The following is a 14,808-nucleotide window of genomic DNA, read 5'->3' as shown; positions in this document are numbered from 1 at the left end:
GACGAGGATGATGCTTATCAAGGAGATGATGACGGTATCCTCCAAATTCAAGAAGCCTCCTTTCTTTAGATCAGCGCCTTTCCTTTCGTCAGTGGGCTCAGAATCGACCTTAGCTTATATTGGCTCTTTTAATGTAAGGTTTTCTTACCCGTTCCCTTACATATCGAAGGAAGCGACGTAGCTACTCTCCGTTCACCCTAACCTCCGAACTCAAGAACGGGCGCTTCCTTTCTGCGTTACCTTACGTCAGAAAAGAAAATGGCGTTAGGAAAGGCGCCATTTTGTTTCAGAAACCCACGTCATACTTTCCTCAGGCAAGGAGCAGACGAAGGCCTCCTTCGTTGAGTAAGGGAAGGATGAAAGCAGGGATGGGCAAAATACATGCAAATATGTATCGAAATGCAAATACAAAATACTTCGTCAAAAATGTATTTAATTACCACTCTAATTACATTTAAAAAAAATTATTTAAGTACAAGATACAAATACAACCAAATGTATTTGCTCTCCTCCAAATACTTTTCGAAATACATTCCTTAAAATTTGCGTCAACGACTTCAGGGCTCCTGCAACGGGTTTCTGTGTATCTCATTTTAATTTTGCATCGCACACTCGGGAGTTAGTCTGCGACAGCAACGTAAGAGAAATATAATCACAAAAAAATGTAATCAGCTTAGACGTAATAGGTCAAAAAAATACGGAGCTTCAAGCAGCTTTTTTTTTTTTTTTTTTTGTCGATTACATTTTAGTATAGACCAACGAAGAACCGAGTCGACCAAGACGCGCAGCACTAGCTAGAGAATTTTTTATTGTTGCAACTCGCACCAGTTACGAACATCTGGACGACCCCCGCATTTAGAATGTTCCAAGCAAAAATATGGACGGAAATCAGGCTAGAAAGCATCACAAGTTGTCACAGGCACTTATTTAGCCAGTCTGCCTGTGAACGTCGATTTCGTCACAATTCTTGCCCTGGACTAGCACCGTAGTCACGTGCTTTGAAGGGACGGTCGACGCGAGATGAAACATGATGAGGCGGATGGATATACGCGTGTCTGAAAGGAGATGAGCCTTGATAGAGCTTGAGAAAGAACGACATGCGGGCAATGTGTCGTAGACAATGAAGGGGCGAAAGGTTGAGAGAAAGGTTTATGTTAGTCGCGCCTGAAGTACGAAAATAATTCTTAACGATGACCCTGGCAGTTTTATTTTGGAGTGCCTCGATAATATTGGTCAAATACATCTGATGGGGGTGTTAAACAATGGATGCATGCTCTAACTGTGACATTACGAGGGAGGTGTACGCCAGAAGCTTGGTTTCTTTATTAGACTAAAATAATGAACGTTTGAGGAATCCTAGAGTTTTAGACGCTTTGCTAATGACCTTTTCAGTATGAAGGTTCCAAGATAGATTAGCAGAAAAAAATGTACGCCAAGATATTTCATTGATGATTCATTTCTGATCTCATCGTCTCCAATTGTATACGTGTGGCGGGCGACATTTAGCTTGGTGGTGGTAGTTACAGCTTTAGTTTTAGTAGTATTAATTTGCATCAGCTAAGTGCTACACCAGTTATTTATGGTTTTCAGGTCGCGTTGAAGTATGCACACATCTTGAGAACTATAGAAATGTGGCGATAAATGACGCAGTCATCAGCGAAAAGACGTACGGTTGATTTTATGCTGGACAAATGCCATTTATATAGAGAAGAAACAATACCGGACCCAGAACTCAACCTACGGAACGCCAGATTTTACTATTTAGGATAAGAGCCATAAGAGCCATATTTGTTAATCAAAACAGACTGAAACCGATTCCACAAGATGCTCGCTACCTATTTAATAACTAATTCGTTTATATTCATGGAACTTAATTTGTATGGCAATGGGGGACCCGATCGAAAGCTTTTACGAGGTCGATAAAAACAGCATCAACGGGAAGCAAGGAATAGACATGTGAAGATCATGAATCAATTCGAATAGTTGCGTCTCACAGGAATGACCGCGTTGGAAGCCATGCTGATGCGGAAAGATAAGGTTGTCACTGGAAAGGTGGGTCATGATTTGGAATGAAAGTATATGTTCCATGAGCTTGCAAGAGACGCACTTTAGTGAAATAGGCCTGTAGTTGTCGAAAGAGTTTTTATCTCCGGATTTAAAAATGAGAATGACGTGAGCCAATTTCCAGTCATAGGGAAGTTCGCCAGTGGAGAGGGACTGTTGAAACAGCCTACCATGCAGTATAGCTCCAGGTGTGTGTTTAGTTAATTTTAGGAGCTTGGTAGATATGCCATCTGAACCGGGGCTGGAGTTAGCCTTCAAACGGCCAATAGCGCACTCGACCCCATGACTGGAAATGATATCCTGCACAACATATTCGGCAACCGATGACAGAGCAGCTGATTGTGAAAAATCGTCCTCCTCAGTGAATACGCTGCTAAAAAAGCGTGTTAAACCCAGCACCTAATTGATGGGGACCAACAAAAGAACTGTCATTACAAGAAATGCTTGGCCACAATGGTGAAGGTTGAGTGTTAATCAGTTTCCAAAACGTTTTGCATCGCTTCTAAGCATATTTGGGACAACTTCGTCAAAAAAGCACTGTCTGGCAGATTTTATTTATTCATTTATTTTTTTTGCAAAACACAAAGTGACCATGATAAACGGTTTTATCACTTGACTTGTCAGAGTGAAGGGCATATATGTCTTTGCAGGTGCTTCTTTTTCTGTATACATATTTTGATATTGGTTGTAAACCAACGTTTGTGCAAGCTAGGGGCGATTACTAAAGCAGGCACACATGCGGCTTGAGCTTCTAGCATTTTATATTATTTAGGGTGCCTTAACATCCTTATGTTTAGGGGCAGTAGAGGAAGCAGAGCATGCGTCTGATGGCTGTCACCACCAGCGGCGAGAGAAGCGATCGCGTTGCTTGCGTCTAGCTTTCAAAGCATCTGCTAAGGGTATGGGGTGGGCAGCGCATTTTTTTTGTTATTTCCCAATACTGCCAGTTCTGTTAAGGGGTAAAGCAGGAGTGGATAATGCAAAACAAGAAATTTACAGTGCATTCTCTGTACATCGTACACACGGAATAAAAAAAGCCGAAGTTACAAATCCGCTTACAAAGAAAGGCGTGCCAAAAACATAAATTATAGATTTTTTTTTTATTTAAACAATACGCGGAGAGCTTTTTCGAAATCAAAAATTGACTCCAGAGCTACAACAGTACCTGTAAGTTTATTCCAAAACTCTATAGCCTGCACAAAAAATGATTGTTTAAATATATTTATACGGGCGTGAATAGGTTCAAACACTTTCGGGTGATGTAAGCGCTGTGAAAGATGGCTTTTGCTGTCACATATTTAGAGCTGTCGATTTTTCAAAGATTATTATAAATCTTAAAAAAAGATAATTTCAGGCGTTCGCCTATTCTTCTTTTTTTCAAGGGCTGCATGTCTGCCAGCTTTTTTAGCACCGTTACAGACGACATAGTCCCGAAATCAGAAAATATTGTACGCACCGCAAGTGATTGAACCTTTTCAAGCTCATTAGAAAGTGTGGCCTGCCAGGGATCCTACACCTCGGAAGCATACTCCAGCGTTGGTCTTACAAGAGCTTTGTAGGCAACGAGCTTAACCGATGAGGTGTCTTATACAGTTTCCTTCGTAAATACCAGTTTTTTAGTAGCCTTTTTTGTTACATAAACCACATGTTTGTTTCATTTTAGATCGCTAGTGATAATTACACCCAAGTATTTATAGCTGTCAATTTTAGTAAGCCTGACAGAGTCAAGCTCGTAGTCAAAGTATAATATATTTTTCTTATTCGTCAAGTGCGTGTATTGCGTTTTCTGGGTGTTTACATTCATATTCTTTTCACCGCACCATGACGAGATGCGATATTAAATATCATTTACTTCTATCTGATCGTTAACTGACGAAATGGGAGCATATATAATACAGTCATTGGCAAACATTTTTACTTTCAAGCGCCCGTTACTGCAGATAGAAAACAAACTGTTGACATATATTAAAACAAGCAAAGGACCCAACACGGAGCCCTGTGGAACCACTGAGTACACTTTCAACAAAACTGAAAAGGTGCCATTCACATCGGCGAACTGCCGGTGATTACTGAGATGTGCGCTAATCCATTTTATGATCAACGAAGGAACACCGTAGTCAATTAAAACATTAATTAGTTTACAGTGTGGTACTCGATCGAACGCTTTAGACAGATCTATAAAAATGGCATCCACTTGACGACGATTATTAACATAACCAGAAATCTCACGATAGCACTCAAGTAGTTGGGTTGTTGTTGACAGCCCTTTCCGAAGACCGTGCTAAATGGAACTTAGGATGCCTTTGTCCTCCACAAAGGAAATTAGCTGCTTATTCACAATGTGCTCTAGTAGCTTACATTACGTACAGGTCAAAACAATACTGCGATAATTATCAATTGAATCACTTTTCCCACTCTTTTTCACGGGCACAATTCTTGCTAATAACCAATCGTCCGGTAAAACAGTCTCGGAGTGCGATTAAAAATATAGTTGTTAAGTATTTCGCAACCCATTCAGCGTATCTTTTTAGAAACTCATTTGGTACGGTATCTGGTACTGGCGATTTTCTAGTATTAATTGATAACAATAGGGATACGATACTTCGTTCTGATACAAAACCGCTAACGTTAGACCCCTCACCGTTGGGAATACTGCTGAATTCAGTTGAATCTATCGTAAACACAGACTGAAAATAGAGATTGAATTCAGACGACATTATGGCCCTGTCGTGCACAACGTTGTTATTAACGCGTGACTGACTTATATTAGTCCACGACGGACTGAGATAACGCCAAAACTTTTTAGGGGAGCATGAAATAAATTCTGGCATTTACTTTGCAAAATAGGTTTCCTTGGCTAGCTTTATCGATGTTTTAACTTGCCACTCTGCTCACAGATAGCAAGAGAACGACGCTTCCCAAGCCTCTTTATTCTACGTCTGCCTGCAAAATGTCTCTTGTAATTCATGAATTGTGGCGTTTTGTTGTTTTAGTTTTCTTCGGTACGAAGTTTAGGATGCAGAACTCAGTAATACTTTGAAATTTCAACCACATTTCATTACACCAGTGTGATCCTAAAACCTGTCTAGATGCTCTTCCACATAATCAATATCAAACTCCTCACTTGCCCTTTCGGAGTCACAATACTGCTTTACTTGAGCTGAATCTTTTTGGAAAACATTCATATCGCGCTTGAAAAACACCAATTTGTGATCAGATATTCCTTCATGAACAGTAACGCTACAATGATCCATATGTTTGCTAACGAACAAGAAATCGAGCAAGCTGCTTGATGTTTCAGTAATTCGCGTAAATTCTTCGACAGTTTGACGAAGACACCGACCAAATGCAATGTCTCCGAGCACTTTAGACAGTTTAGTTCCTGGACAGGCCACGCCTCAACCGACGAGCTTACGTCGGGTGCATTGAAATCTCTTCCGATAACTATACAACTACACTTGTTGGTATTATCTCGAAAACATTCTAAGATGTGTTTTAAATCATCCGGCGGCGAGCCGGATTTTTTGTATACAGTTCCAAGTGTTAGCCATCTTAAAAAAAAAAAAAAAAAAATGTATTTGACACCAAACACTTTTGAAGTCCTTGAGTGATTTCATAGAACTGTACACTATATTTTCTTTAACGGCTCTAACTACCCCCTCCCCCCCCCCCCCCCCTTTCCCCCGCGCGAGAGCTCCTGTCCCTTCGTAACAATCTATAGTTTGGGCCAGTCTTGGGCAGTAACTAGCTACTAGTAACGCGTTACCGGTAACTAGTTACTTTTTTCATTAACCTGTAACTGTAACGCGTTCCTGCTTAGTGGAAATAACTTGTAACTGTAACAGAGTTACCATTTTTCGAAAGTAACTGTAAAAAGTAACGTCGTTACAGTTACTTCTCAGATATGCGGGAACACGACTACCAAATCGCCTTGCAACTCTTGAGAGAGTCCCAAGCCCTGGTGCTGGAAGGGCACAGCAAAAACTGTGGCAGGAAACGTCTGGAGCAGGAGGGGAAGAAATGAAAATATAAAGAAACTAAATATTGTTTGACACTGCACGGCCAAGCTAGTCCCGCCAACTGGGAGGATGGGGACGTTTGTGTCCGTACCATCCATGTATGCCCACAGCGCACGGAGATGTAACAAAGCGCGGCATCTTTAAAGCGTTTCTCTTTTCTTCGTCCCGCGGAGGGAGCGAGTGCTTTTTGCAGAGGACAGTCTTGGTGATGGTCACCCCAAACGCCCGCAGGCTTACGGGCGTCTTCTTGCCGCCAAGCATACGTTTCCTTCCCCTCTAATTTGAATCGTCCACCGCCCAGATGCACTCTTGCGGGGTCTCGACTTCAGGCCCGTTTTCTCTCCCTTCCTTTTTCTTTTACAACCCAATTACCGGCCTTGCCTCCCGTCACCCACTTCTCCCTTCTCGGGTCCTTTCACTTGAGAAAGAGTATCTCTGCTCGAAACGTCTGCGTCGTTCTGCTTGTTTGTCTGTGTGATTTTGTAATTGAAAGACCGCCCTTAGCTGGGACCAGGGGCACTTGGCATCAGTTGACTTATACTTATTCAAGTCGTGGGCTTTCCGGGTCGTCTCTTCTATTTCGGGTGGTGAGATAGAGGAGCAAGTTCGACCTGGTTAGGAAGCGACGGAGGAAAGGCAACAGCCGTTTGGAATTCCACGCGCAGTGGTCGTTTATACCTCAATCAGTGCTTATTTTGACGGAGGAATGTAGCCGCAACATTGCTCTCCAAGTTTTCAAGAAAAGCTTCGTGTTTCATGAAAGATTGTGGGCACGCAGTAGAAAACGATTTGACAGACGAGTGGATTAGAGTGGCATAAGAAGACATCTACGAAGCTGATTGCAAGGTAGGACATATTATTATTGACTTCACATTTGCACGATTTATATTGCTTCAGTCCAATTTCGCCTCATAAAAAGATCCGAAATTAGAATTGACCGATTGTAAACTGGCACCATGATTGGATATACACGAGATCTGGACGCGTGCCGTTTTGTTCGTGTACACCTTATGGTGGTCGCTCTTATTTTAAAGTTCTTTATAGACCAACTATCTGCTACGCTAAAATTTTGAAAGACTAAAGTCCCCTGTAATTTTTCCAACCAAGAGACTCCAATTCTTCATCATATAGTGGATTTACTCGGATACTGCCTTAAATTATGATCTGAGCTATTCATAGTAAAACTTGAAACTGGAAGAACCAAACATATTATAATATATATTATTAAGAAAATCTTAGTTTCTTAAAATAATCGGATTCACTACCGTGAACAATACAATGTCTTATAAGAAATTTATGCTAATTTAAAAACATATAAAAAAACGTCAATTTTGAATGTTTTCTCATGCTTCTTTGTAAAGTAACGACGAAGTAACGGCGTTACTTTAGAGAAGTAACTGTAACTGTAACAAGTTACTCTTTCAAATTTGTAACTGTAACAGGGTTACTTTTTTACCTGAGTAACTGTAACTGTAACACTGTTACATTTGAGCAGTAACGTGCCCATGACTGATTTGAGGGTACCACTCCTGAAGCTTGAATGTCATCATGTAACCAGGTTTCAGCTATTATTATGAAGTGTGGGTCGTAGGAAAAGGAACAGCTTCAAGTTGTTCAGCTTTATTTGCAGCTCTCTTGCATTGAGGCATACCAGTCTCCATTCATTTTCTTCCGGCAGGGACCGTCAAGCTGTGGAACTAGTCTCCTGATGACTTTCCTGCTGGCTTTTTGAGCCCAACTTAAACCTTCTAATTTTTGTTGAAGTCCCAAATGTAGGGCTCCTCGTTCATTCTTAGTTTATCTTAGGATAGTGAAACTCTTTCCCCGTTATTTCTGTTTGAGAGTGAGCTTTTCCAGAGAAGCCTTCTGACAGAACGCACATGGAAAGAAAATTGTTCCCCTATTGAGATACGAGTGCCTTTTAGTTTTCTTACATTTTGAAGTATAAGTTGTTCTTCACGATAATCCATAAGTTATAATATCACAGGACGCTGAGAGTTTATTTTTAGTTTCCCGAGGTGATGGACTCGTTGCATACTAGTTATTGTAACCCTTGGTTTATCCTTGAATTCTCGCTTGCGTTTTCGTTTAAACCATATATAATTAGGTTGTTTCTGCGTTCCCTGTTTTCTAGCTTGTTGATATTTTGTTCTAGGGCGTGCACATGATTTTGAAGTGCTTCAACCTTCGCTTCTGACCGAGATTCGGTCGCGGTATTCCTGGAGATCAAAGTTTCTATCTTTTCTTTTATTCCTTTCGTCCGTCTTAAGAGGGTGTCACATTCTCACTTATTTTGAGCACAATTTCATGTTCAGTCAGTCGGTCCCGAGTTTGCCTCGATATCCCCTCAAACCAAAAGACTATGCCCGCATGCACAGTCATTCAACAAAACGAAACAGCACCTTGGGCTCGGCACAGCTATCAGGAATATAAGGCTAGTTCTAAACGATTTGGATACTGTTCTCCAACTAACCTGGTACAGAAGGACGGGTGGTTTAGCCATTCTTTCTTGGAAACCAGTGCCGAGCCCACTGTCGCATCCGCGAGCGAGGTGTTCATTTATTGGCAGCGCTTGCAGCGCCGTTGACGAGGAACTGCCGTATGAGGGTGACGGTTGCAGAAGTGGCACGTGCTGTTGCCCCGTGGACGTAATCGTGTCGTAGATACGGCTGGTGGTGATAGTTCCTAGGGTCGTGATAGTTCCTAGGGGTGACGCGGTCTTCTTCGGATGGGCCGTGCTCCGTACAGATCAGCAGCATGGTCAGCACCTGGTACAAAAGGACGGGTGGTTTAGCCATTATTTCTTGGAATTTGGAAACGAGTGCCGAGCCCACTCGTCTCGTGTCTAGTTGGGTTTTGGAGCCCCGTTGAATGAACCAGTGAGATTTGAACCTGTGCATTGCCGCAATTTCGGATCAGCGAATTTCAAGAAACGTCTGACCTGAAGCAAATATGCAAAGGAGCCTGATCTTGCAGTTAGACTATGCACACCGACTCAATGGTGAGTAAACGGTGAGTGCCAAAATTTAACCTGGACGCTGCTCGCCACATTGACGAGTGCGGAGCTGTGTTTAGCATGATTCCCCTTTACCAATGTCCTATTATACGGCACGTTTCCGTTTGAGGAAAGGAGCTGTTTATACACCTTTATAGCGCTTGCCTTCCAGGCAAAGACTCAAAGCCTCTGCTCTAGATTTTGTCGTCATCGCTGTGAGATCAAGCGAAGACACCGATTGGATACGAGTGCTGCGTCAGTGCTCAGCTGGGCCTCGTGTCCAATGAACGCGTCGAACGACGCTCGACATCGGGCCCGGGTCCAATTGCTGAGTTGGCGCCATCATTCGACTGTGATGGCGTTCCTGGAGGAAGAGTGGGGCTTTCGGGGGACTTTCTAATTCTCTAGAGTCTATAGAGTCTAGGTGGTGATTGGCTGTGGGGCATGGAGACGATGTCTAATACTTCGAGAGAAAAAAAGGGCTACTTGCTGCATATGCTCAAAACGCGTATACGGCCCAATAGACAAAAATGGCAGCGCCAGGTAGGGGATTATTGGAATGGATATTTACGGGCCACAAAAGACGACGGTATAGACCCCTTTCGAAATTCGCGTGCCTATTATTAGAAGGTCGGAACCACTGCACAATGGCGGAACAACTGACATCGTGGAACATGCAAGTCATTTCATAAGATAGCGAACATCGGAGCGCGGCCAAGGTTAGGAGCCGACGATCCAATCAAACAGCGTCGACATTGCAACGTCACTGCACTCATCACCTTTTTTTGTGGGTGTGTATTTTGCTTCTACTCCAACTAAACACATGAAGTGTGCCGAGATGTTACTTTTTCGGTCCGCCATTGTGCAGGGATTCCACAGCTCCCAACAGAGGGCAGTATTTCGAAGGGAGTCCATAGACAGCGTGTTTTACTAGCCGAGCGCCACTGCCCCGTGGGCAGTGAGGATAAGAATCGTTTCTTTTTCTCTTTCGAGGGCACGGCAGGAGTTATTTGCATGTCCCCCACCTTGTGACTGGTTTGAAGCGGTAAGTGCGGCCGTGTATGGGCGTTGTCCTTGGCCGATTCTTTCGCGCCACACTGGTCCTGCAGTCCTGCTTCAGAGTGACATTGGAAACATAGTTGTGCTCTGGGGTTCGGTTATCTGACACACAATTAGCGCGGTAATTCGTTACTCTATCTGCTTTTTGCCGAGATAATGAGTAAAGCCTGGTTCAGACAGTTGAGTTGGTTGCGTTCAGAGCGACCAGAACAACGGAAACCACAAAGTCACCGGGACAACTGCTCCCCCGTATGAAACGTAGCAAACAATGCAAAAGGTAGATTTGTGAAGCAATCTCATGAATTACTGCCGTACCGGTGTCTCAGTCGTGGATGTCCTTTTGGTCGCTGTGGACGCAACAAACACAAATGTATAAACTAGCCTTAAAACTCGTAAAAACAAGAGTAATAAAAAAGTAAAAAAATAAATAAATACAGGTGCCTTTTGTTGATGATTAGTCCCTGCTGCGCGATGGTGGAAGAGGAGACAGCCCGGATGAAGCAATCCCAACTATCCCCGTTCCACTTTCGCAATTTCGGATGGCACGTCACGTAACCTATACTACTGCAACCCATTTCAGGAGCTCAAGGTTCGCAGCGTTGTTTGAATCAAGGAAGCTGCCACGTGACTTTCGGAAGGAGTTCCATTGCACGTGTATACTCGTGCAAACAAAGCGAAGCTACGCCTTCACGACTGTCTGGCGCAGCTTTGTTTTTAAACAGCTTGTCAGAGGTGGCAATCTTGAAATTGAGATTCGCACCACCGGCCATGCGTGTGTGCAGTAAAAACTTATAAAATTACAAAAAAAAAAGTAATTTTATAAGTCAGAATTAGCTGGTAGATCATGCATGCACTGGAATGAATATGACTCGCATAAGTATACGGTGTGTGCTCGTATAAGGAACTTGGCGTGCGGCATCAACGTCTACGTTAAAACGATGCAAAATAAAAACAAACCAAATGTCACAAACTGCATAAATACCCTACCGTATAAATACCGCCAACAGTTAACGAAAAAAAAAAGAAGCTAAAAATGAAAAACAAAATGTAATGTTACGACGCCTAATTACGCAGATAGCTTAGGAAGAAATCAGCGTTTCGTATCTGCTTCCAGGAACAAAAATCGGCTTTAGATTCTTCACGGGGCCATTGAAGGTGGCGGGGTTCAGCAGCCAGAACCACAGAACCACAGCTCCCCGAGATGCTACGACAACGCACCGGCATCGCCGAGGGCCACCGACAAGCAGCCACGCCTGGCGCGTCTTGGGTTTTAATTTGGCCGCTAGATTAGCGCGCTGTGCCGGCCGTAGTACGCGCGGGTGCACGGCGGCACGAAGGCCGACGGAGAGCCGAGGTCAGCTGAGGCGCGGCGCCCTGGCCGGGCAGCTGCGGCAGCAGCCAGCTCTCTCGAGTCCGCCAGCCGGGGCAGCAGACGGCGGCGACGGCGGATCGAGGACAGCGACAAGCGGACGAGCGTGCGAGGCGGCTACGTCTCTCCTTGATCCCAAAAGGGGTTGTGCCCCCCGCCTGCTGCTGCCGGGGGAACGCGTACGCGCCGCCTCGCTCGGTGCACGAGTCGAGCACGTACGCGGCTCTCCGTGCCTCATCCGCCGCGTCCCGTGCACGCGGGCCTCCAACGGTCCCGCGAGGTTCTGTTCGGGTCATACCGTCATGTCGAGCAGTGATTTCCCCCTCCCCTTCCCTAAATTGGTAGATATAAGAGGTGGGGGGGAGGGGGGGGGGGGGGGGAGCAGAGGAAGCGATCTTCACCATAATAAAAGTCGCCTTTGGGGCGACTTTTTTATGCTATAAAAACATACAAATGCTTCGTTGTTATTACAACGGCAATTATTTTTGTGTGTGATGTCACATTCGTCCGCTCCGTTAAATCTCTCTGTGACGTACGCCACTTTAGACCTTCACCCAAGCCTGTCCCATAAAGCCGCACCCTCAAGCACTGTCAGTCCACGGCAAGTTGGATTCAGCACCCCTTAGGCTCTCCTGTGCAAAGTACGCATATGCACAATTAAGATCGTACAGCTCTTTCCCTCGTCCCAAGGAGTGAGACGCCGAGACTCCTGAATGAACTACCGATGCCGGGTGCCGCTGAGGGTGCATACTCCGTTTCATCGAAAGTCCGAGCGAAAACACAAACGGCAGTGTAAAAACACGCTGTTACGACGCATTCTTCGTGCGTGATTGGCTGGTGGTAACTCACGCGTAAGAGCACGAAAAATGCCCTGATCTAGCGCTTTCCAAGAAGTCTGATTGGCCCGTACCGTTGGTATCGCGCGGACTTAAGACGAAACGGAGCTAAAGCTCAACTTGACCTGGGAAGGGTCGTGCCGTGCTGCGCAGAGCCTTATATAAAGAGGGTTGGGCCATTCATTAAGAAGTATAAGAGGCAAATGAGGAGGCGCCATTGACCGATAGCGGCTGGGCGTGCTCCAGGGCGCGTTCATTAATTCGAATGTGGCCAACCAGAAGCAGCAAATAATACCCTGGGGGTGGTCGCGAGAAACGAAATTAATAAGTGCGTCGGAGTAACTCTGGGTGACTGAAATGCACGAGGTGTTTCAACTTGCGGCACGTAATCCGTACGCCAGGCGCCGAGGACCGGGCATCTGCTGTCCGAACGGTCGAACCCCGTCCGAGCAAAGAGTTTGAGCATCACATTATAGTTTCTTCCATCCTTTTGTATGACCACAATCGAAACATAACGTACACAATATTTTCACCAATGAAGAGTGAGGGAATGGAGCACATTGACTTTTACGCACCTATTAAAAGTGTTTCTCGCTACCCCCTCTAAGTGATCATTTTCGGCTCCTGTTTGGCCATGAGAGCATGTCCAACTCTCTATCTGCGTCTGGTGCACGCCCTGGCTCTGCCCGCTCCTCCCATTGACGAAACTCTCGATATACGCTCGCTCTGGTGCTGCGGGAAGCCTTGTATAGACTTTATCTCGCAGGTCGCTCTGGACGGCGAGAAAACCATCGCCTGGGAAGGACGAGAGATGACGGCGTTCAGCGTAAATACAGCGTTCAGGTGAGGATTTAAGCTCTCAACCCCGTTATTAAGGCGAAAGTCTTACATGTCTCATCGTTCAGTCGACCTTCAAAGTCCTTGAGCGAGAACACGTCGGCGACACGAACAGTACGAAAATACATCTGCGACACGAAAAGGTACCAAAACGAAAGGTACCAATGAAACCGCGCCAAAAGTGCGTTGTCAGAGAGCGCGCTGTCTTCGGAGGTTCGCTATCACGTTTACATCCGTGGTGGTGGTATAACTTTATTTTTCAAAAGACCGACGGCGCTTGGGCTTTCGCCTTAAAGTCGTCTTAGGGATAACATAAGAGACGATGTGAATTTTGTGCTTCAGTAGGACGAACAAGATGGAACTGGAACATCTAGACACTTGAGTGTTTGTTGCCATACATGTAGGTGGCTGATGTTTCCCTTGGTTCTGCATTGTCACTCGCTGGTGGCAATGAATCCACACAAGGATGTCCCCCCTCAGAGACGTTTTCGAAGGCATCCGCGAGACAGATAAAAATAAAACAAAAAGCACAACATCGAGGCATCTGAGCCATTGGATCGGCCTGACACTGCTCCGCCGCAGCGAATGAGTGAAAGCAGAACTCGGGGCAGCACGGCGAGGCCCTTCGTACCGAACCGAGCGCCCACCAATTGGCACACGCGAGTTGCGATGCCACTCGTCTCTATAGCGTGCACGGAGGCGCTCGCTCGAGCGCGACTGTTGAGCGCGCCGCGGGGCCTCGGCCGTCGACCTCAGCAGCGCAACAACTCGGGCGACGTCACCGACTGGGCAAGTCGGAGCGGGCGCCCCTGCTGACTGACAGCTTTGTTAACCCAGATTGGAGTAATGGCCCCGCGCTGGCAGCGGCGGGGTGACGCCACGGCTCGCAGCACGCCTCCTCTGCGGAACTCCCAGCTGAGCACAAGCGCCCTCCTTACCGAGTGGGCCGCCTGGTCCTGCAATGCAAGCTTCTTCGCAAATCTTGGAGATGACTCGCTGATCATCGCAAACAAGTCCCGCGCACAACGTCATCGGTAGTTGGGGGGCAGAACCTTTTGCTTCTGATGTCGTCAGTGTCATGCTGTAGTCGGCCGCGATCCTGCAGCGGTGTCAGAGCAGCGGTGGTGTGGATTCTGTTCTTCTGCTGCAGATCGCTCTCCCTCTTTACAGTTCAAGGGAGCTTCGGCAGTCAGAGGTTGGGGTGGGACGCTGCGACGACAGCGGCAGTTGTGTTCGCTCGTATATTTCTTGCCTGGACTTCTAGGCTGCCAGAGTGTCGAACTGGAACCGAACCGAACCGAAAACCGGAACCGAACCGTTAATTTTAGCCAAACCGGATCTAAACCGAACCGAACTGTTTGCCACCATCTTGAAACTGAACCGGAAAGAAATGAAACGGTAACCGGTTCACAACGGTTCACGGTATTTTTTTTTCTTCTTTTGTTAGTATCACAAAATGAATATTCGAGAATAAAAAATGGCAGCTGTATTTCTGTGTTTTCATCCAATCCTTATTTACAGAATTGTAATGTATGAGAAAATGTGAGTTTTCATGGCGCTTTTATGTTGGCACTATAATTAATCATACTCACGTGACGTCATGGTGTCAGGACATGCTGTCAGGTAATG

The sequence above is a fragment of the Ixodes scapularis genome, unplaced genomic scaffold (genome assembly GCF_016920785.2).
Source record: "Ixodes scapularis isolate PalLabHiFi unplaced genomic scaffold, ASM1692078v2 PGA_scaffold2__306_contigs__length_199485367, whole genome shotgun sequence".
NCBI lineage: Eukaryota > Metazoa > Arthropoda > Arachnida > Ixodida > Ixodidae > Ixodes > Ixodes scapularis.
Note: the sequence above shows the minus strand (reverse complement) of the source record.